This window comes from Sturnus vulgaris, chromosome 16 (genome assembly GCF_052056855.1).
Source record: "Sturnus vulgaris isolate bStuVul1 chromosome 16, bStuVul1.hap1, whole genome shotgun sequence".
In the NCBI taxonomy this organism is placed as follows: domain Eukaryota; kingdom Metazoa; phylum Chordata; class Aves; order Passeriformes; family Sturnidae; genus Sturnus; species Sturnus vulgaris.
In genome coordinates, this window is record NC_142258.1 from 12,220,286 (window position 1) to 12,241,412 (window position 21,127).

The 21,127-nt window shown below is 38.3% G+C and overlaps 1 protein-coding gene across 50 annotated transcripts in view; it reads right to left on the reverse strand.

The window, feature by feature from the left end:
* Positions 1 to 21,127, reverse strand: part of RBFOX1 (RNA binding fox-1 homolog 1) — a 1,116,721-nt gene that overhangs the window by 163,203 nt on the left and 932,391 nt on the right. The window contains exon 1 of one of the 50 annotated variants that reach the window (XM_088174515.1): positions 18,098 to 18,350. The exons of the other annotated variants lie outside the window; for them this stretch is intronic. The gene's annotated coding sequence lies outside the window, so the exon portion shown is untranslated. Of the gene's footprint in view, positions 1 to 18,097; positions 18,351 to 21,127 lie in introns of those variants that run through there. 50 annotated transcript variants of the gene reach the window in all.

Sequence of the window (21,127 nt, forward strand, 5' to 3'; positions counted from 1 at the left end):
TCTTCTTCAGAAATGACCTGACCAGCAGAAAACCTGGCTTCATGTTTTCCTTTAATCTAGAAGAATTTCCTTGTGTCTTTGAAGAGTGTTAAATGTTTCTGCGATGACACCTCTCTCTCCCTGCTGTGTTGCTTTTGAGACAGAGAAAATTTAAGAGAACTTTATTCCCATGAAGCTTTTCAAACATTGATTTGGAGACACAGCTGAAATCCTAAATTTTAAAATGAAGGGCAGACTTTCTCTTCAGTCAAAGTAGTTATATTATCCATCTGAATCAATAAAATAGCATTTTTCGCACATCTCCTAAATTCTGTTCCTGTTTATAGAACCGCGTATCTGTGGCAAATTCAGCAGAAATTGCTTGGTTTAATTTCTAGCTGTAAGAAAAACAAATGCAGACACAGCAGGAGGCAAGGAGGGAAGAGCTGTGATAAAATAGGTTGAAGACTTGCAAAGTACTCAGGCTATCTGAGGAAGAGCAGTTAAGCACTATGATGTGACCTATTATAATACTGGGAAAAATAGGTTTGCAAGCCTGCTCTTTGACTTAGCTCTAAAATGCAATGGTGGGAACAGAAGTTATACACCATTTACTAAAGCTCCACAGTGAAATATTGCTACTCTTTTATACATAGTTCATGAAACAAAGTTCACTAGAACTTTGATATGGAAAATTCTGGAGTGCTCTGGCATTGCACAAAGAAAATGCAAAACATTTCTAAAACTGGAATTAAATCATTTGAAATTTTGATTCAGATGCTCACCATCTCATTTGATTCACAGAGCTGTCATTTCCAGTTGATGCCACAGCAGATGTCTTGTAAGGAGGTCACTTTACCTACACTGACACAGTATCTACACAATATCTACATCTCTTAAAGCTTGTTTTAGCTAAGAACAGTCATTACAAGTATATTGATTCATTTTCTGTCCTGTAATACTACACACATTTGTGTTACCACGTTCTGAGATCCTCACCACTGCTTCTGACAAACCATTTTATCCATTCTCTGCAGTTTTTGCTCATGTGAACATACTATTTCCTCATCCTATTTACCTTTTAAAGACCAAGTATTAGAAAAATGAAATAAGTGAGAATTATATTAGGAAAAAAAAAGAAACAAAAACAATGTATGCATGGGAGAAATAAGAAGCAGCAGCAGGCAAAAAAATACAGGATAAAATTAAACCAGGAAAGGAAAATGTTGCACATGATATATCAAGTCTTGGCCTCATTTACCATGACTTTGCATTTCAATTAAATACCATGGAGACATGAATATATATTGAACAGGATAATCTCTGAATTACCTGATGAATGCATTCCTGCTATTTATACTTATAAAAAAAAGAGAAAAATGTAATGCAATTGTTAATCAGTTGCTCAACTTCATGGAGTAGCATAATTTTAAAAGAATTATATCTTAGTTAATTATTTTAATTTTATTCCCACAAGTACTCTTCAGTTTACCTTTGCAAAACCTCAACAACATGTATTTATCTTCCTTCCACCACATAATTTTAAAGAAAATGATACAAAAGACAAGAAGTCAAATTGCACTTGAGGAACAATGTAAGATGTTAATTGTTCTTAGAAACATCACTTTTCAAAGAAGTTACGTTTTTCCTACACTTGCCAGATGACATTTATAAAGTGGAAACAAAACTTTCAAGAAGTTAAATTTTCACACTGTAACCTGAGTGTCAAAAGCTGATGTGAAATTCAGTAAAGGAGGTCAAACCACACTAAACTGCTGGGACAATCTTGTTGGATAAGTCAAACCTAAGAAATCCTTAACAGTTATAAAAAACATAATGGAAACATCAAGAAGAATCTCTCAAATTGGAGAGAATGTAAAAAAAAAAAAAAAAAAAAAAGTTCTATTTTACTTCCAGACCCAACAAACTGCTAAAAGAACACAATGAGAAATCCATGTTTAGACTACCAAGACACGGAAACATCAAATGCAGAATGAATGTTTTAATCCATCCGTGCATTACAACAAACACAACGTGGTCCCTGAAAACCTGACTCTGCAAGTGACCACACCTGGCTGCAAGCACCACCCTTCACTATCAACGACACCAGGTGAGAGGAACTTGGAGAAAGCCTCAGTCCTGGCCATCAGGTCCGTGCTGCTGACAGTCCCCAGCTTCCCTTGCCATGGCACTCCCTCATTCAGCCAAGGTGGTCAGCACAAGCAGTGTGTGCCATGCCTTCTGTTAGCAATCGACTCTCACAATCCCTATTGACAAGACGGACAACAATCCACTCTCGTAAAAGATTCATGACACAACTTTGCACTCTCTACTGCTTGCTTTCTCATAAAACCAGTGCAAATCCCATCAAAAATTTAGCAGAACCCCTGCCTCATCTGTTTAGGCCTGAAGCTAGTTGCAGGGACAACTCATTAGGGACAAGCTCATTAAAACCAGCCCTGGAGCAAAAGCAGTTTGCAAGTCTCCTCATTTTTATTCACTTTCACCTAGCCATTCCAGCTCCTTGTGCTTCCCAGCCACAGAGCTTCTAATGATTTGGTACAACAAGCAAGGCTGTTTCCAAACTCATGCTACACCAAATGCAGATCCTTCTGTACTCCAAAGCTAAGAGAGTTCTGTTCATTTGTAGGGCTTAGATGGTTCTGTATGGAAAGGCAGCATCAGGAAACCCAGAGGATTCTCTTCAGAGTGCATTAGCAAAAGGAACTGTGAGTAACTATCAAACACACATTAAAATCCAAAGAGAAATCAAGATGTGCAGAGCTAACAGCAGCACATACACACGCCCTAGGATTTAGTCACATCAGAGCGTATTTGGTATTTCATTTGGTGGTTTTAGCATCTTTTAGTAGCTAAAAATAGGAAGGAATAAAAAAAAAATATTTTTTTTTGGTTGAGAAAAAAAGGAGAGGGGGAAAAAATCAGAAAATATTTCCTTTCTCCTTAATAATAAATATTGTTTAGATAAAGTAGGGGGTTGCATGTTGTTTACCTTTTCTGTCCTTTGCAAAAGTTAAAAAGCTTTTGCCATGAGCACCAGCTGGGAAACCTTGCTAATATCTTCTGAATTAGATGCCTAAATTTAGGTATGGTAATAAGTACCCCAGTTTCAAATACAACAGAATTTGAAAATCATGGTTATCCACAGTTGTGAAGATTGGTGATCCTGACTGGTGATTGCAGGAGCCTCCTTACTTCAGTCACACAGAAGAGAAGTGCAAAGGTCTGCCAGGAGGGGACTCCCACCACCGAGACCAGTGATGACAAAAGCTGGTGTGTCCTGCACAGCCAAGCTGTGCACCAGGAGAAGGAAAACTCGGGGAGACACAGTCTCATGTGCCACTTGCTGAAAATGGTCTTAGAAGACCTTAATTCAAGCCAAAGTGGCTGCCATGTGCATGGTACAACTGTTCAGACACAGATATGTGCCCAGATAATGCATCAGGCTTCTGAGGAGTGTGGGACTGAATTTGGGGAGCAAAGAACTTCCTGCATGGCAAGTGTGTTCCAACAATTCTGCAGATCACCTCTGAAAACCAACCAAATTCTACTTGCCCAGCCAAGCAGAAAAGCCAAGAATGTAACTAACAGAGTGAAGCAGCCCCTCATTCCACTGCAATCCCAGATGAGTGGTTTTCATTTACATTTTTGCAAGTGTGCTAATATTCAATAATGTATTTTCACCTTGCCTGCACTTTATACACACCACTACAGACAGGATCCTTTCTTATTCTTGCCAAATTCATTCTGTGCTCAGCTTATGATGGTGTGTAACAATCTCATTGACAGTCTTCAGCCCATGACCCAAGGCAACACATCATCAAGGCCTACAGCAGTTTTCAAAGTCAAAATAAAAAAATAAAAAAAATATTATTTTGTATTCCTTACTTCTGTCCAGCTATGCAGCCAGAGTCAAAAATATTTACTTAATGTGGAAGAATTAATTATTTGGAAGATCACAGGCCAAAACTGTCAAAGACTATAAAGCCTGACATGCACAATTTTTCCTAACAAAAAAAAAAGATTGCCACGAGAACTGTTGTTGATGTAATTACTCTGCACATTGTCAAGTGCCATGAGCACACAGCACCTGAAGCCACGCAGGTGAATTGATGGGGTGTGAAGTTTGTTTCATGCAAAGGCCATTGCCTGGCTGCTCAGGGCACAGCACCAACACAATCCCTGGCACAGATCAACAGCCCTGCACAGCATCCCCAGCTCTGAGTTAAGAAAATCAGCCTCTCTGCACCAAAATGGAGTAGCACCATTTCATGGGTACCTGAAGGAGCAGCTTAGCAAACAGGAAAGCACAGTTCCCCTTTCTGATTGCCTTTTTACAGAAAAAGTGGCTGTGTCTCCATTCAACAGTCTGCAGTGGGGGCTTCAACTCATTTACATGCTTGAGTAAGAGGCACCCACACACTAAAATAAAGTCTTAGTTAGAAACATTATTAACCATATTTTGTAAAGTTTCCTCTGCTTCACTGTGCAAAAGGATGAAAGCTGCAACACCATTAATGCAAACCAAGTAATGAAATCAACTTTTTTGAAAAATGAGAACTTAGGGAGAAAGCTATTTAACAGCAAAACATATAACAAGCTTTACCAAAAATTTAAAAAAAATTAAACCCACCCCACTTTATCTAATCCACTGCACAAATTTTCAGCATTTTGAAAACATTAAAAGGGCCCCTTAAAAAAAAAAAGCTTATTTTTCTATTATTCTCTTGTGCCTCCATTAAAAAAGTACCTGAAGGCTGAGAAGCTACATGTCTCATAAAACCTACTGCAGATATGGAAACTTCATAAGACATGAATTTGTAAAGAAGACAATGGCAATACAAATGCATTTAGAGTGAGAATAACAATGTTACTTTTGTCCTTTTAAAACCAGTAAAATTTATCAAAAAAACAGCTTAGCAACACAACTGAAATTCAAATGCTTTGAAATATAAATAAATACACATTTAATAACACTAGCTTTTTGATTCTTAGACAAATACTGTAAAACTTTATTTAATCTAACAGCTTTTCAAAGCCACCTTAGATATAATTCTGCTTTTACATTTTATAGTAAAGTGTGAGAGGAGTGGAATACAACTCATTACCACATTAGCTCTACTTCTTTTCTAAACTATTTTCTTAGAAAAACAAGTGATTTCTCAACTTCCAAGTAAACCATAAAATATAAGCAACTTCAATGCAGAGCACTTAGAAAGGATGTGAATGCATCATATATGTCACTTACTGTGTGGGGGAAAATCTGAAAACAAATAGCTCTGAAAAGGTTTCATTACTGCAATACTGAGTGTTAATAGCATAATATCAATAAAACTGAAAGATGCAAATAGGTAATTTGGATTAAGCATTTGGATTACTTGTCATTAGTTATTAAGTCTTGCTCCAAATGAACTTGCTCTAAGGCACTAACATATTTACAAATACCGTGAGTTCTTTCCCTGACAGAAGTGAAAACACCAACGCCATTAGAGTTGAATTTAGTGTGGGTCCTCTAAGCAAAAATGCAATGACTTCATTGAGCTTCATTACTAACACAACTTTCCCTCATTAACAATTCCAAACAAACAGGTGTTTCACACCAGGTCTACTTCTAAAATTGCTTTCTTTTCATTCCCAGGGATACATCAAGAGCTGAGGGAGAATTCATGCACTATAGATCAGTCAGGCATTGACAGCACATCACACTCTGACAAGCTGCTTGGCTCTGTTTAAAGTCTAAGTTAGGCCCTGGCCCATCAAGGCCGTGGCTATTGAATTATTGACAGCCTCTCAGTGCGGCGCAAAGGGAAGGAGTGCTGCAGCCTCGGCTCAGTCAAGATGAAATGGAAACCCTCTCTGAAGCTTACTTTAGCACGTTAAAGGAGTTTTAATGGTCTTGTTTAAAATTCAGTAAGAGAATATATTACACTGATTATATTTTCACCAGCTAAACAAAAAGTTTGGGATGCTGTGGAGATTATAAATGAAAGGAAAACTACGCAAAGAATAAACTCGATCTACACCAAGAAGCTGACTAACATTCAAACTCACACCAAATCCTTCAGCTTTACATGCCTGACAATTTTCACCATTCTGTGCTGTTATACCTGGTGCCATCAAGGGTTAACAATAAAGTGGAGGTTCATTGTCAGCCCAAAATACAGGCTGGCTTTTCTAATAGTTGACTTCTGCTCACACCATTAAATCTGCAAGCCAATGCAATGGCCAGTCCATGTTTCCAGTTTGCCAACCCCAATAGTTCTCCCTCTCTTCTCCTTTCTGGTTATCAGAAGTGCAGTAAGGGGTGTCAGTAAGGACCTGACCACCCAAAGCCTGGCTTGTTTGTTTGTTTTTCCAGCAGAACTCTTCTGCAGGGTAAACCACCATTGCTCTGCAACTAGCTGATTAATATTAACAATCCTCATATTCTTACATAATTTCTTTTCTTCTTCAAATTTATACCTGCCAAGCTTTGCTTGCATTTTAATAGCTGATGTCAGACAAGCAACAAGCAGAAAGTTCCATCTCAGGACTATAATTTTAAATACAATGAGACTCACATCAACTGTCTCACAGACACGTGGAAAATTATTCCACGTGGACTTTTAAAGTGCATCCTAAAAGCTTCAAAGAATGAAGAGGTTTTTTAAAGAATTTAAAATTATGCTCAGGGAGGGGGGAGGTGGGAGGGTGTTAAGCAATTTGTCTAATGTGACCCTATACTCATTTCTCCAACATCACTTCCAATATGCTGCCTCCTGTCAAATCAACAAAGAGAGCCAAACAGCACATCTAAATTTGTGTTCATTTGCCTTCTGCAGGATTATCTTTGCCACGTCAAGCATTATAAGTAAATCAAAGATGCTTCTCAGGGGCTCTAAGAGTGGGGCTAATCTCCAGACAAATATTTAGAAGGCAGCTTAGCCTGTTCTGGCTTTAATCGTTTCCAACTGATTTGACTTTTTCTAATTACAGCCTTTATGTTATAAAAGCCATTTTTATGTTGCTGAAGAGCAGTTTCACTGCAAATACATGAAATTTTGCTGAGTTTCTGTTCCCATGTTGATTATGGAAATGGTACTCTACAGCTTTCCTCTAATTAGAAAAAACACACTTCACACAGCATCAACAATTTTTAACATTAATAACAGAGTGACAATGTCCTTTTGTGTGTCTTTAAATAACTTCTGAAAATATGACACCACAAAGCCACCGTATCCCACTTGGGTATCATACCAGGAGCAATTTTCACAGTCTTGCATATGATATTTATTCAAACACAGAACAGCATCTTTGAAGGAGATGTTTAGTAATTTAACCTAACAGAAAAAGATAATTAAACTTCTGGATAGTCTGTGTTGAGGTGCTTTCCAAACCCATGAACTTAAAAAATTCAAACACACACACAAAGCAAATGATACATCTCCTTTGACAAATCAGGCACCATGGCTACCTTTTAGTATTTCCTTGCCTTCCTGTCATTCCCTATAATGAACAGACAGCTGAGATAATGCAGTTTTGCTTTGCATCAACTCACAGACACTTCTGGCTGTTTAATGGAAATTAACTGCAACCCAAATGCTGGGAACAACAGAAATCAAGGCAGAGGAGTCACAGAACACATAGCATAAATCCATTCCCAATTCTATACATTATTAAGTAATGCTTCCCTAGAACAGGAAGGACCTTTTCATTTACTCTCAAAGCTGAGCCCAGAAAAAGCAGTGATGATTAAATATAAATAAGGCCTGTGATAATACACATTATTTCTGCCATGGCTTTATGCAACAGACAACTCTGAACACTGCAAACTTCCTATCTCTGTGCAGAAAGAATCAACAATAATATTGTGATATAATGAGAAAAACAAAAAATGAGATTATAGGACTAAAAGTGGGTATGATTTTATTAGGTATAGAAAAGATGCTTTGGGAATCAAAACTGAAAGAAAAGACAACTCTGAAGTTTCCACATTTGAGAGATATATGTTTAAAAATTGCTTTCAATACTGAGAGTGGTCAAATTAAACTGCTGTAGGATAAAAGAAAACATCAGGCAGAACTGTGTTCCAAAAGGCATTTACAGCATGACCTCTCTATGAAATAATAGGCAGCACTACCACAGAACCTTGCATAGTGCTGTGACAACAATATCTCCAAGTTCCTTTCATTTCTCTGAAAAATCTAGACTTGCTGACACAATCCTGTGAAGTGTCAACAAAAAGCATTTTTATGTCCCCATTTGCTAAAATGAAGGACATCAATTACTCAGGCATCTATTTTGACTGCTTTGTTATTATGGAGACTTGTTCCATAATAGCATGTTATCCTTTTTGTAAAAATTAAAACTGTACTATTAATAAGTCTTTGACAAGCTTCAGATCTCAATTACATTGATAATAAATTCTTGGCCTTACGTGCAAGTTCCTCATCATTTTCATCCATAATGAGACTTTGTAAAATTGGTGAAGAAACTGGAAAGAAAGCAAAACTACATGATACTCCTCAAAAAGAATCTTCTAGCCTCCAAATCTGTGCAGTTTGCAGCTGTCCCAAGATGAGCAAGTATTGTGTACATGCAGTAACCCTTCTTGGTTTCATTTCAGGTTTTGGAATGTTGGAAGAACCAGATGAAAAGCACACAGCTGGGAGCAGAGGGCTCTGTTATTGTGTCTCTGCAGTGGATCCTGCCTTTATGATTTAGAAGAAGCAGAGTGGTGGTACCAGCACAGGGATGGAACGAGCTGTTTGTGCTCCAGGTACACTCACTCTGAGCCACACAACCTCCTGTGGGTATTCCCCCACAGCCCCCTGAGGGTCTCTCTTTTCCAGGCCGAGTGTCAGCCAGGTATCAGGAACAGTGGGGAGGGCAGACAGCCAAGATTCTCTTCCTAATGCATTGCACAGATCCAATAAAAGGGTTTGCTTTGCTTTGCTTTGTTTTTTCCGAATGGCACATCCTCACTTCATTTCCTATTTTAACATTTATAGAACATATTACATTGATAATCCTGTACGTCTAGGGTGGGAACATTGAGGAACACAAAGTTATCAACATGACTATTCCTTTATTTGAAATATTGTCCATTGGGCACCTGTTACACCAGTTCTGCAAAGACTGTACTGCGTCTGTTTGCAAACCAAATTTATTTTGGTTTAGACCAAAACATTTCTCACGAGGCTGACTATCAAAACCCAGCAAAGAAGCAAAAACTTGATCAGTCTCACAATTGTACAAATGACACCCTCAAAGTCCTGCCATCTTTAGTTACCCCTCAAAAGATGAGGCAGAATAATCTTTGCCACTTTACCTTTCACACTTGAATCTCTAAAAGTCACCACAAACTAAATAATGGCCATTAAAAAAATCTCAGAAAAGAACCAAAACTGATGCAAATGGGAGCAAACCAAAACCTTTCTCTGCTCTACAGAAGGAAGCATATATAATATTAGAATCAGTGAAACCAAGTTACTTTTCCAAGGTATTAAAGACAAGACAAGCATTTTCAGAGGTGATTATCTTCCACTTGGATATCCCAGTACAATCTGCTGTTTTCTATTGCTGTGAGGAAATAGACTCACTGCTGTGAGGAAATTGAGGTCTTGATGTGTCTGGGAACAGAATTATTAGCAGAGCCATGCTGACTGTACAAACTTTTCGGGTTTTTAAAGCAGTTCTTCCTAGGGCAATCCCTCCTTAAAAATACAGTGTGTTTGGGACTTTTTATTTTAGTAAATATATGTGTTCCCCCTCTCTGTAAAACACCAAAGAGCCAACATATCATATGTTAGCCTGTCAGGGAAAAGGTAAAACTGGATTGTCAGACAGGACAAGTTTGCTATTAGTCAACTCTGCATCTTACATATATGGAAAAAGTCATAAAAGCATTCAGATGCTTTTACAGAAATAACTTTGCAAGGAGCAGAGGGGCTGAAGTTGATAAACAGTGACACATTTTAAAAGAAAAAAAATTCCAAATGTACTACAGATCTTAGAGTTTACATCAACATCTCTCTGCAGAGGAGGGCCACAAAATCTTAGCAAAAGGCATATTATCTCTCAACTACTTATTACTTGGCCTTTGCTCTTGAGGAAGAATCATTGACCAAAGAACAAAATAAATGCTCTTGAATATTGGCAGCGGGGTTGCTAGAATTTCACATCAAAGAACTATTTCACAACAACAAAAAAGAACAAAGAAAAAAACAAACAAAAAAAAACAACAACAAAAAAAACCAAAAAAACAAACAAAAAAAAAACCAAACAAAAAAAAAAAAAAAAAAAAAAACAAAAAAAAAAAAAAAACATAAAATACCATACCATACCATACCATAAAATTCAAATAAGAAAAATATCCTTTACACTCCATAGAAGATTTTAATGAACCTGAATAATGTTTTGGAGTCAATCATCAGAATAACTTCTGCCTTAGACTGTCAATATTGCTTGCTTACATAGGATTTTGTTTTGTTTTTGTACATACCAACTTCTGCAAATTAACTATAGCTAATTTCAGGAACAAAATAATTAAATAACGTACCAAATTCTGCATCCTGACATGTTCAAATGAAAAAAAAAATAAAAAAGGGAAAAAAGGTAGACTTTAATGCTATTGAGGAAATGGAAAACACAAGAAAGAAACACAGCTTCAGACATTTTAAAAGAAAGCTGTAATGCATTATCCTATAAACAATTCTTCTGCTAACAGCTGGATGAGAAATCTTCAAGGTTGAGACTCCATTTCCATAGCATCAGCCACTGTCCAAACAGATCATATTTGCTGTTTAATTAAGAAAGGGCTCACAATGTCCTATACAGGACATGCAAAGTTCCAAATGCAGTTCTGAGCTGTCCTGATTTGAATATAAATAAACAAGCATTTTTAAATATTCTGTATGGTCTGAGAGAACATAAAAACATTCTTGAATATGCCCAGTTCTTTTTTTGTTTTGTTTGTTTTTACTTCTTTTCCTTCTTTCCTTTCTCTAACTTTGCCATGACTCAGTGGTGAGCTTGCAGGAGGGGCTGTTCCCAAAAGTGGTGCCAGTCCTGCAGCTGCTCCTGGCCCCTCTCACAAGTACCCCCAAATCTGCACAGGACCAGGGGTGATCAAGGCTGGGGATTTGACTCTGGCCAAATCACCCCAGAGCAAATTGGTCAGCTGCAGCCAGATGAGATTCCTGATTTGGTTCAGTGAGCAGCTGCACAAACACTCACACAGGTACAAGCAAGGGCAGGACTTCTCTATTCCTTGCAGTGTGCCCTTATTTCCCCCAGGACCTGGATGAGGATAGAGCCACATTTTTCCACTCTCCAGCAGAAGCAGCCAAGAGAGTAATGGGAGGTACAAAAGGAGAAGATTTTATCAGCTTTTTACTGATTGTCCCCTGGAGAATACAAACAGCAAAAGAGCTAGAAATGCTTTGGGTTTATAATTTTTCATACATGCTCAAATAAAGTGGAAGTTTTCTAGGAGTTTATTATAAAAGTACCACAAGAGCAGCCTAAATACTTAGTTGCTCAGTCATATCACTTGTGGAGTCACTGGAGCTTGCCCTGCCTCCCCACCCCTAGAAGGGTGGCATAGCATGAACATTGCAGACCTGACTTCACTCAAGGACACTCTGGGCCTCAGTAACTGCACTGCCCATTGCACTGCAATCCTTAAAAGCTTTTTCTCAGAAATGGGGCTCTAAAACTACCTGCCAACCAGGTCCCCTCAGATACACGAAAGCCTGGCCTCCAAAGGAGAGAGGAGTACAAGTAACACCAAAGGTCACGGTTTGATGTTCCACATCTCTATTACACATCATGCTTCACTACAATACAATTCAATTTTACTCTTAGAGGCCAAGCCAAATTTTTTTTTTGGTGGAAATTACCAAAGTAGACTTCCCCCAATCTCCTCCCATTTACCAGTTTTCTCTTTTTTATTCTAAAATCACAGACTGTGAAAGCAGGACATCCCCATGGTTTGTGAAGAGTTGTGAAGCAAGGAGGTGCACTGAGAAGGAAGCAGAACACGAGTGTGCTGACAGGATTCTCTGCAGGAGAAGGCAAAGGGCTGCATGCCAATGGCCCAGCTCAGAGCTGTGGGCACAGGGCAGGTGCAGCTGAGGGTCCTGCACTCCTTGTCCCATTGCTGACACACCTGGCTTTTCCTTCCAGAGACAGGAGGCTGAGCACACAGCTCTCATCCTGGCAGCCTCAAACGGCTCCTCAGCATCTCCCTGGAGCTCAAAATCATTCCAGCCCCAGCCAGAATGGGGGGTACTCACAGCACTCCCAGTGTTGCATTCCAGGGAGTAGAGCATTTGCAGGACTCAAGGTAGGACTTTGAGGATGAAAGAACAAAATCCTGCAATGGCCAATTTAGTAATTCATCTTTGGGAAAACTGGAAGCTGTTATTACAATGAAATCAGAATCCATTCAGATTTCATCCATCTCACACTATTTTTTTTCACCTTTACCCATCATTAACAGTCTGGCTCCTTCAGGGCACCAATTTTGTACCCTCACATATCTATGCAGACTTTGCAAATTTCTAGCTTGCAATCAGCAATTAAACGCTGTTCTACTTCTCTGCCACGACTGTCCATTACCTCAAGCCTTCTAAAAAAAGAAAAGATGGAAAGAATAGAAGTTGAACAAAGTTGCAAAGTCTGTTGATATGACAGAGAAATCTTTTAGATAAATCATTAAGTTTAAAAAATACAAAAATAATGCTTTCTCTTATCACAGTTACTATCTAATGACCTAAAATAGTTTTTGCCTGCATAACTGTGCAAATCTAAAATTCCAGCTACTTCCACAGCACTTCAGAAAAATCAGAGATGTTCCGTTTTCTACAAAAATGGCACAGAACTACAGAAAACAATGGTTATTTTTCAGTGTCCCTAAAAATAATGAATTGGCAGTATTTTACCCTACAACTAAAGCACACTAACTACTTAAATAAAAAAAATAGGCCTTAAAAACCTGGACATTCAGCAGTCCTACAGACAGATGCCCTGCCAGTTTTCAGTGATGTGCCCTGCTAAGAGACTACACATATTTTCTATGGTTCTGCATCCAGTACCTCCAAAAATCATGAAACCAAATCCAGAAATAGTTCTGAGAGGCTATTATTATTATTAATGCCATTGTTTTGCTTTTGGTTTTATAATACCAAAAGCTCATCAGCTTCTATGTAGTAGAATTTGTGATATTTTTAATGTGTCGTATTTGCCACACGAAGAAAAATCACAAATGAGTGTACAAGAGAAAAGAGTCTATTCATGTCTTCCATTTCCAAGAAAACACAAATGATAGGTGTTATTACTCAGCTCCCTTATAAAAATTTATAGGATACATTTTTGCAGCCATATTAAAAATGAGAAACACAATGTAGAGTTGAAGACAAAATGTAACAACCAAAGAATAACAGTTCCTCAGCAAAACGTTTCCTGCAAAATGGGTTCTGAAACAGAATTCAGTTCCATGTTGGATTCCCTCGTGGATCCAACCCCATTCCAAAGGATTTAGCACAAGGTGGGAATTTTTGGACTAGCATGCCTCATAATGGGAAAGTTTTTCTATATAGCTGACAGCTCCAGCAGGACAACAGCAATCTGTGAAAGGAAAAATAAGGAGCAGGAATTCCGGAGTGACCTGGTTCAGGCTTTGTTCCTGCCCTGTCTGCTTTGGCCAGCCAAATGAAAAGAGGCACAGAACACTGGCACCAGGATTTTCCCATATTTTATATTTCTCTTAAAAAACCTCAAAACCAACCAACCAAACAAAATATACAAACCCACAGAGCAAAACAATGTTTATTGTTTTTGCAGAAAATGTGTCTCAAGACATATCAACATACATGACAGACCTGTGGCACATCCAGAAATGGACACATTTCACTATTCCAGGATTGATGCATTTATTTATCTATATGTGTGTACTGCATAGGAAATTCTCTCTCAACAGCCTGAAAGCAGAAAACTTTGCCCAGTTTTGTTTGCTCTTGTCCTGCAGGATCAAATGAGATCGTTAATAGTCATTACAGGTGACATTTTTGAGGTGTCTGTGCCTCTCAGTGGGATGAGCTGGCTGAGCCCACACACACAATCTATGAGTGTTTTCCTATAGTTCAGCAGGCCACTTCAAATTGTTAATGAATGCTAAAATAACTTGCTCATATTATATGCTCTAAAGCATGTAAATAAAATATATTCACTAATATATTCCTGAAACACACCTTTATCATCAGCAAATTAAACCTCAAGAAAAGAAAGGAGATAAGGAACTTTAAATTAGAGCAGTTGGACATTTTTTGCATTGTATTCCACTGCAGAATTCTTTTTAAACCCATTCCTATAGTTTCTTTAGAACAGTTTAAAATAATTAACAGCTCTGTCAACAAAGTAGCAAAGCATAAAACAGTGCTTCTTTTAAAACAAAACTTATAAAAGCAGAGAATTAGGCTTCAGGGTGAAGATTTTGTATCATAGCAATACAATAATTAACCCCAATCTAATATTTGATGTTTTAGAAGTTGGTCAAAATAATAAGTAGCAAATATTTATAAATTTTCACTGAGGCCTTTCATATTCTCCTTCTTGTAAATACTACTTGGAAAAGTTAACTCTCCATTGTCACCCTTCCACTGGTGCTGTTCTCACTTGTAAATGCATGCCATTATCACTTCAAAAGTATGACATCAGTTACCTGTCACCAGGCTTGCAATTAAACTACTGCTTAGAGAAAGTGGAGTCTGCTTATCTATTGATGCAGGGCGACAATTGTCTGTAATTTTAATCGGGGTTACATGCGCGTGCTGATAAAAGATGAGACCTGTTAGTGTCATTATTTTGCTTTCATCTTATGGTATTCTGCTTTTCTCTTTTTGTTCTCCAATTTTAAAAATGCTCATTGTGATGTTTTAAAAGGAATCCCAAGTCGCATTAAAATAGCGCTGGAAGCTGCACACTGTGATTAGATAAAAGTGGCTCTAATGCATTAGGAGGTGTTGAGTTAATAGGAAAACAGCTTTGATTCAGTAGCCTCTGTCTGACGTGCCACTACAACAGAAGTAAAAAGGCAGTGGGCAACTCCCCTCTAATCACCTCCTGTTAGCTGCAACTATAGGCAAATTGCTGGTGAGGATTAAGTGGGGAGACTATCACAGGATCAGTGTCAAGCAGAAAAAAGACTCAATTTGTGAGCAATCATGACTCCCCTAATCACTCTCTGAGAGCTTTAGGAATTACTAACAGTAGTCTTTAGAAGCCCGGACACATCATAAGCACCGACCTACAGAGATAAGGAATCGCTTTTGACCACAAAACGTATGATTACCACAGATAGAGCAGTTAAGGGTAGAGATAATAAAATAAATGATGGCTGCAAAAAAGACCGAATTTGCCTTCACCAACACTGTACATTTTAAGATGACTGAGATTATGATATACGCGTGTCAACATTGTGACTGCAAGCTGAGATAAGCTGAGGCTTGTATGGTTTGGAGGCAGCATTAGAACAAATCTGTCAGCAACAATGAGAAGAAAATGCCGTACTATTGCAATACTGTTCCACCTATGAACAGTGGAGGAGATTCTACCCAGAACGTATTTTTCAGTAGTTGCTACAGAGTTATTCCCTGTCGATTTTTTTATTCCCAGCTATTTTTACTTTAGTAAAAAAATACAAATAAAATGAAAACCACAAACACCTGCTATTTAATTTGGAGACAATCTTATTGATATTGACTTCAATTTTTTTGAAGTATCATAACCCTCCATTAGATTATAAAATTCAATAAAAACCATAAGCACTAGCTTTGTAACACCTGACAGATCTATAATTGTAGGGGTCTAAATTCAACATGCTCAACAAATGCTACCATTTTAGAGATGACAAAGTTTATTCTGCCTTTGCAGTCTGAGTTGCAAAGCGATGGGCTCAACTACTCAATCAAAAATTACTTTTCTCGCTATTGTTTTACTTGACCTAATCCCTAGGCATCAAAAACAACAAAATAAATGATTATTTAACCATGCTGCAAAAGAAGTACAACACAAGACTTTGTTCAAAGTAAGGCATTACTTGATCCAGGCACATCAGGCTATTGCTCACCGAGAGTAGATGGAAACATAACACATGCAAATGTCAGAATGAGACCTGACTCACAGTTATTGTTTGCAGGCTTAAATGTGTTTCAGCGATAGAAGGAGCAGTTATAGTAAAATCAAAACAGTTCTTGAGAAATAAAATGTATTATCATTGATTCTCTGCTAAGAACAAGCCACAGCAGTTGCAGTGCTTTTGTTGCTCTGTAAGCCAAAGTGTTCATGCACATCAAGACTTGCTGCCACCAACATTAATAAAAAAAAAAGGGATAAAACACAATTAGGGCTCAGCAATCAATCAATGACAATTCTTTCTACTAATGCACTGATAATCTCAGAGGCAATGAAAATAAAATAAATAAGCCAAACAAAAAAGCTCTGCCCCCAGGTCTTCCACCCATCTCGAACTTGAACTGGAAACAGCATAATAACATTATAAACTACCTTCCAGGGACAAAACAGACCCTTCCACAGAAAGGCAAGAATTCCCAATAAAGAGTAAGTGAAAATTAACAATGACAACATGTGCACTGTGCAGAATTATGAGCAATATTATTAAAACAACACAAATAGACACTGAATACTGAGATTGTTATACCAGCTCTCTTACAGCACACACCTGTAAAGTTTATAAAATAATTCCTTTCTGCTAAATGCTAGAAGACATGACATACATGGATTTTCAATACCTATATGGGATTTGGACTAATTGATTCTTATGGTATCCTTCCAACTGGAGATATTATTCTATCATACAATGTGCTCAATGCCTGTATGCATGCTGTCTATGTTGGCATTAGGTAAGAAATCTTTTGTCTTTCTTGCATCAGTGCTTTTAAAACACGAGAGAAACTATGAATACTCATATTATGGTTTTAAATAGAAGTTTAATTTAAAACCAGTGGCAGTGCATGTTCTATAAGTCCAAAATAGCTATATAGCTATATTACTCTTCTTTCCTTATCACTTGAGAAGTATTGAATAGGTTAAGAAGTACAGCATCCCATCCTACCTTCAGCAAAAACCACACGAAGTGTTTTCTTGAGGCATTGTCTGCTCCTTTCCCCAACAGAACTACCAGCTGTATGTGCACATGCATATTTATAAAATTATTTGGTGCAAGTTTGCCAACACTTTAATTGCGAACTTTTGGATATTTTGTAATGTGTTTCTATGCAAGAAATTCGTGGTATCTCACTGGGAATTAACAAAAGAAAATGTCTCCACGCTGCTATTTGAATTTGAAAGAACGAAACACATGGCACGGTATTACAACACAGCAACTTGGTCAAACTCCTCAGACCCGGGCACCTGAGCTCAGCGCGGAGCTGCTCCATCCCCCATCACACGGACTGGACACATGACGTGGTCAGCGAGCCACGGGGGGGACCCGGGCTGTCCCCGCAGTGTCCCCTCGGTGTCCCCGCGGTGTCCCCGGGCTGTCCCCGCTCCGCACCCGGGGCTGCGGGGGGAGCGCTCCGCGACCACCGCCTTCACAGCCGGCTACGTGCGACTGCACACCCCAAATTAATGCCCTGCCTCACAGCGAGCCTTGGAACAGCCTTCTTTGGGGAGAAAAAAAAAAAAAAAATAAAAAAAAGGCAGAAAAACTCCACGAGCATCACCAGCAAAACCCCGCAGTTTGTCCAATTACCGACCATTAACCCCCATTTTCTCTCCATTTGCACCCTCTCTACGCAATCAAGGTTTCTAAAGGGCCAGTTTTAATGAGCTGGAATAAGGAGAGGCAATGTTTGTCTGCCCATGCAGGGCAGTGCTCTCTAAACTAGCAGGCAGACGCTGCAACGCATTTCTTGCCTTCTAGGTCAGCATTAACTCTAGTTTTAGCAGTAGTAGCTAAAGGCAACTGTACTGTAATCAAGCATCTCAGTGATGGTTTTCCTTTTTTCTTTTTTTTTTCTTTTTTTTTTTTTTCTCCTTTCTGTTGTTGCTGCTTCGTTGCGGAATCCCCTATTTTAATATACAAACTCACCCCGCTGTGAAGTAAGCCCTTGCAGGGTTGGGTAGCCACGAGAATATTAGTGGCTAGTGGTTAGCTCCATGGGAAGGAAAAAAAAAAAAAAAAAAAAAAAAAAAAAAAAAGGAAGAAAAAAAGAAAAAAATGAAAGAAAGGAAAAAGGGAGGGGGAGAAAAAGAAAAGCTTTCTTTAAAAAAAAAGCAAGCGTCAGGGGTATGCGTAAGGGAAAGGAAAAAGGATGGAAAATTAATAATCCAACAGGCAGGTTCCCTCAGTGTTATTAATCACGCTGCTTCTCACAAGCTAGAGAGGAGCAGAGATTTGCACATGGGAGGGGAGGGGAATGTTCACTATTGGCCAGCGAGCTCATTCCTATACATCTCAGCCAATCCTTCTTTTTTTCTTTTTTTTTCCTCCCCTCTCCCCCTCCCCCCTCGCCTTAAGGTACAAATATATCTGAGAAGCAGTTACAAAACCCTGGAAGATGAAAAATCATGCTCCCAGGCTAGGCAATGCTTGGTCCAGTTAATACACTATAAACTTTATTTGAGCTGACTTCTCATTTGATCCCCTTGTGACAGGGTCAGTGAACGGCAAGCAATTCCATCCCAAATCATGCCATAATCGAATTGCTGCCTATTTCCCGAACCTATAATGAAAAAGGCAACCGAAATAATGCAGGTAATGTTGGCAGCCTCCCCTTGCTGTCGTACATTATTACTGCCGATTGCTTGCCTCCATTTCCCCTGTACTCTAACAATGAATATATTTCACAGCTCACTTGCTTTCCTGTGTGGGTGGTATGGCATAGACACCTACATGATATGAAAGAAAATCTAAAACAATAGGGTTTTGTTTCTGTGCACAGCACCTAACAGGCTGCTGGTAGGAAAGGCAATTTTGTCAAACTGCTACAGGAAAAAACAGACTAGTGAGGCTTAAACAAGACTTCGGGTAAAAACACCACCCAACCTCTTTTTATCTATTTAACCTTAGCTTCATCTGATCATCCACATAATGATTCAAGCATTTATTGGCACTCTTTAAATAAATTGCATTACACAGCTGCTCCTGAAAGGTTATTTTCAAGTTAGGGTTTCCTAAACAAACTACTTTAGAGACACAGGAGATATTTCTCTGCCAATATACACGTATTAACAGCCTGAGAATTAGCTCCTCTCGAAGCAGGAGAATCTCTATCAGTTCACCGAATTATCACAGCTACTGAAACAAAATCTGCAATTTCTGCTCTCAGTTATCCTGTGCCTGTAATGACAGCAGGACACGGAGCAGAGCAGGAGCTGCAGGGTTTAGGTTCCAGCCTGTTTAGCACTCCTGTCCACCACCAGCCCAGACCATGACTGCTTTGAAAAACACAGACTGCGGCTGCATCAAGCAGGCAGTAATCATGAGGTAATTACATTTTCAAATGACATAAATTAACCACAATTGTGAGAAATATTCCCTTTGATCCACCGCTGGATGGCATAAATATGACTGTTTATATAACCCTTTACTTTGAATCTCACTTTAGAAGAGTTTGAAGCATGAAGCACGCAAGGCAAAGACTTACATAATGAACAGAAAATGTATTTAATAAGGACAAGGCAATACTCCACTGCATTTCCCTCAAAAATGCACACAATGCAAACCAACATGGATGAGAGAATAGAGCAGTATCCTATGCACAATCCCAGTGCTGACAGCCTTGAACTCTGGTCCAGCCTGAACTCAGACCTCAATTTCTACCCAGTCCATCACCCCATGCCAGGGCAAACCACAAGGCCAGTCCAAACAGGAAATTCAGCCCTTGCTTTATTCTGACCTATGAAGACATTTCAGAGCAAATACACTCGCCCGTTTTATCATAAATCAGCATCAAACATTTGGATCGAGTTATTTATCACCTCATGGCCTGACATAAAGAGGAAAAACAATTTAAAAACATCACAGCTGGAGCACAATGAGAATTCTGACTTGATATTTGGAATTACAGCTGGTACATTTCTATTATATTGGCACCTTTGATAATATTTACAAACCTAAACACTATGGTGTACAACTGCAGATTTAAATTGGAGTACTTTACCATATGACTTTCAAAACACATATTTTAATTTTATCTAGATTATAATTGCTAATAAATGATGTTTTCATTAATTGGCCAGAACCCTAATTTCATTATCTCAGACAAGAGAAACAGGGACTGTAAGGAGGCATTGTAATTTTAAAGTAATGCAATCCTTCATCTGACTAGAATACAATATGAATATTTCACTATTTGAATGACTCTAATTTTTCACTTACTGCTCAGGCAGAACTGATTCAAGACAGCACTCCATTTTTAAAAAAAAAATATGCATGGGTTCAAAAGTGCATGCCAACATATGGACATAGAGTAATTCTTTAAAAACTCAGCACTGGAGGCTATGAAGAGCAGATCTTATACAGAAAAAAAAAAGATCAATATAAAGAAAAAATTGTTCCAGATGTAATTGAAGTCATACATTTTTACATGACTTCTGCTATACACCCAATTACTGCTATTTATCAAACAGCAGACAACATTGAACCTGGCAGCATAAAAAACAAATTTTACTAAGTTAGGAAAAAATAAATAAAAAAAAAAATCATCAGAAAGGGAAGGAAAAAAGATACAAATAATAAATAATTCAATATTCCTGAGGAAAGCTCTTGCAGAAAAGGCCTGACTGATTCAAACATCAGACGTGAGGCTGACAAGAGATATATCGATTTAGACAATTCTATCATTATTATTCCAGCCTGAGTCCTTCAGAAAAGCTGTTCTTTTTGCCCCTGTTTTTATTGCTGTAACTACCAACCTTTCCTCTTCCACCTTCCTCTCTTTGAACTTGGATTCATTATGGCTTTATTCTCAGTCTAGCTATAAAACAGTAAATAGAAATCCTGGTTTCATCTATTCGGAATCTAAGTTCACTTAAAGACACAATGGTGGGAAATATTTGCTTTATGTACATGCGACTTCAATGCTTCCTTAAAATAGGTCAAGTGCTTCTTGAAGCT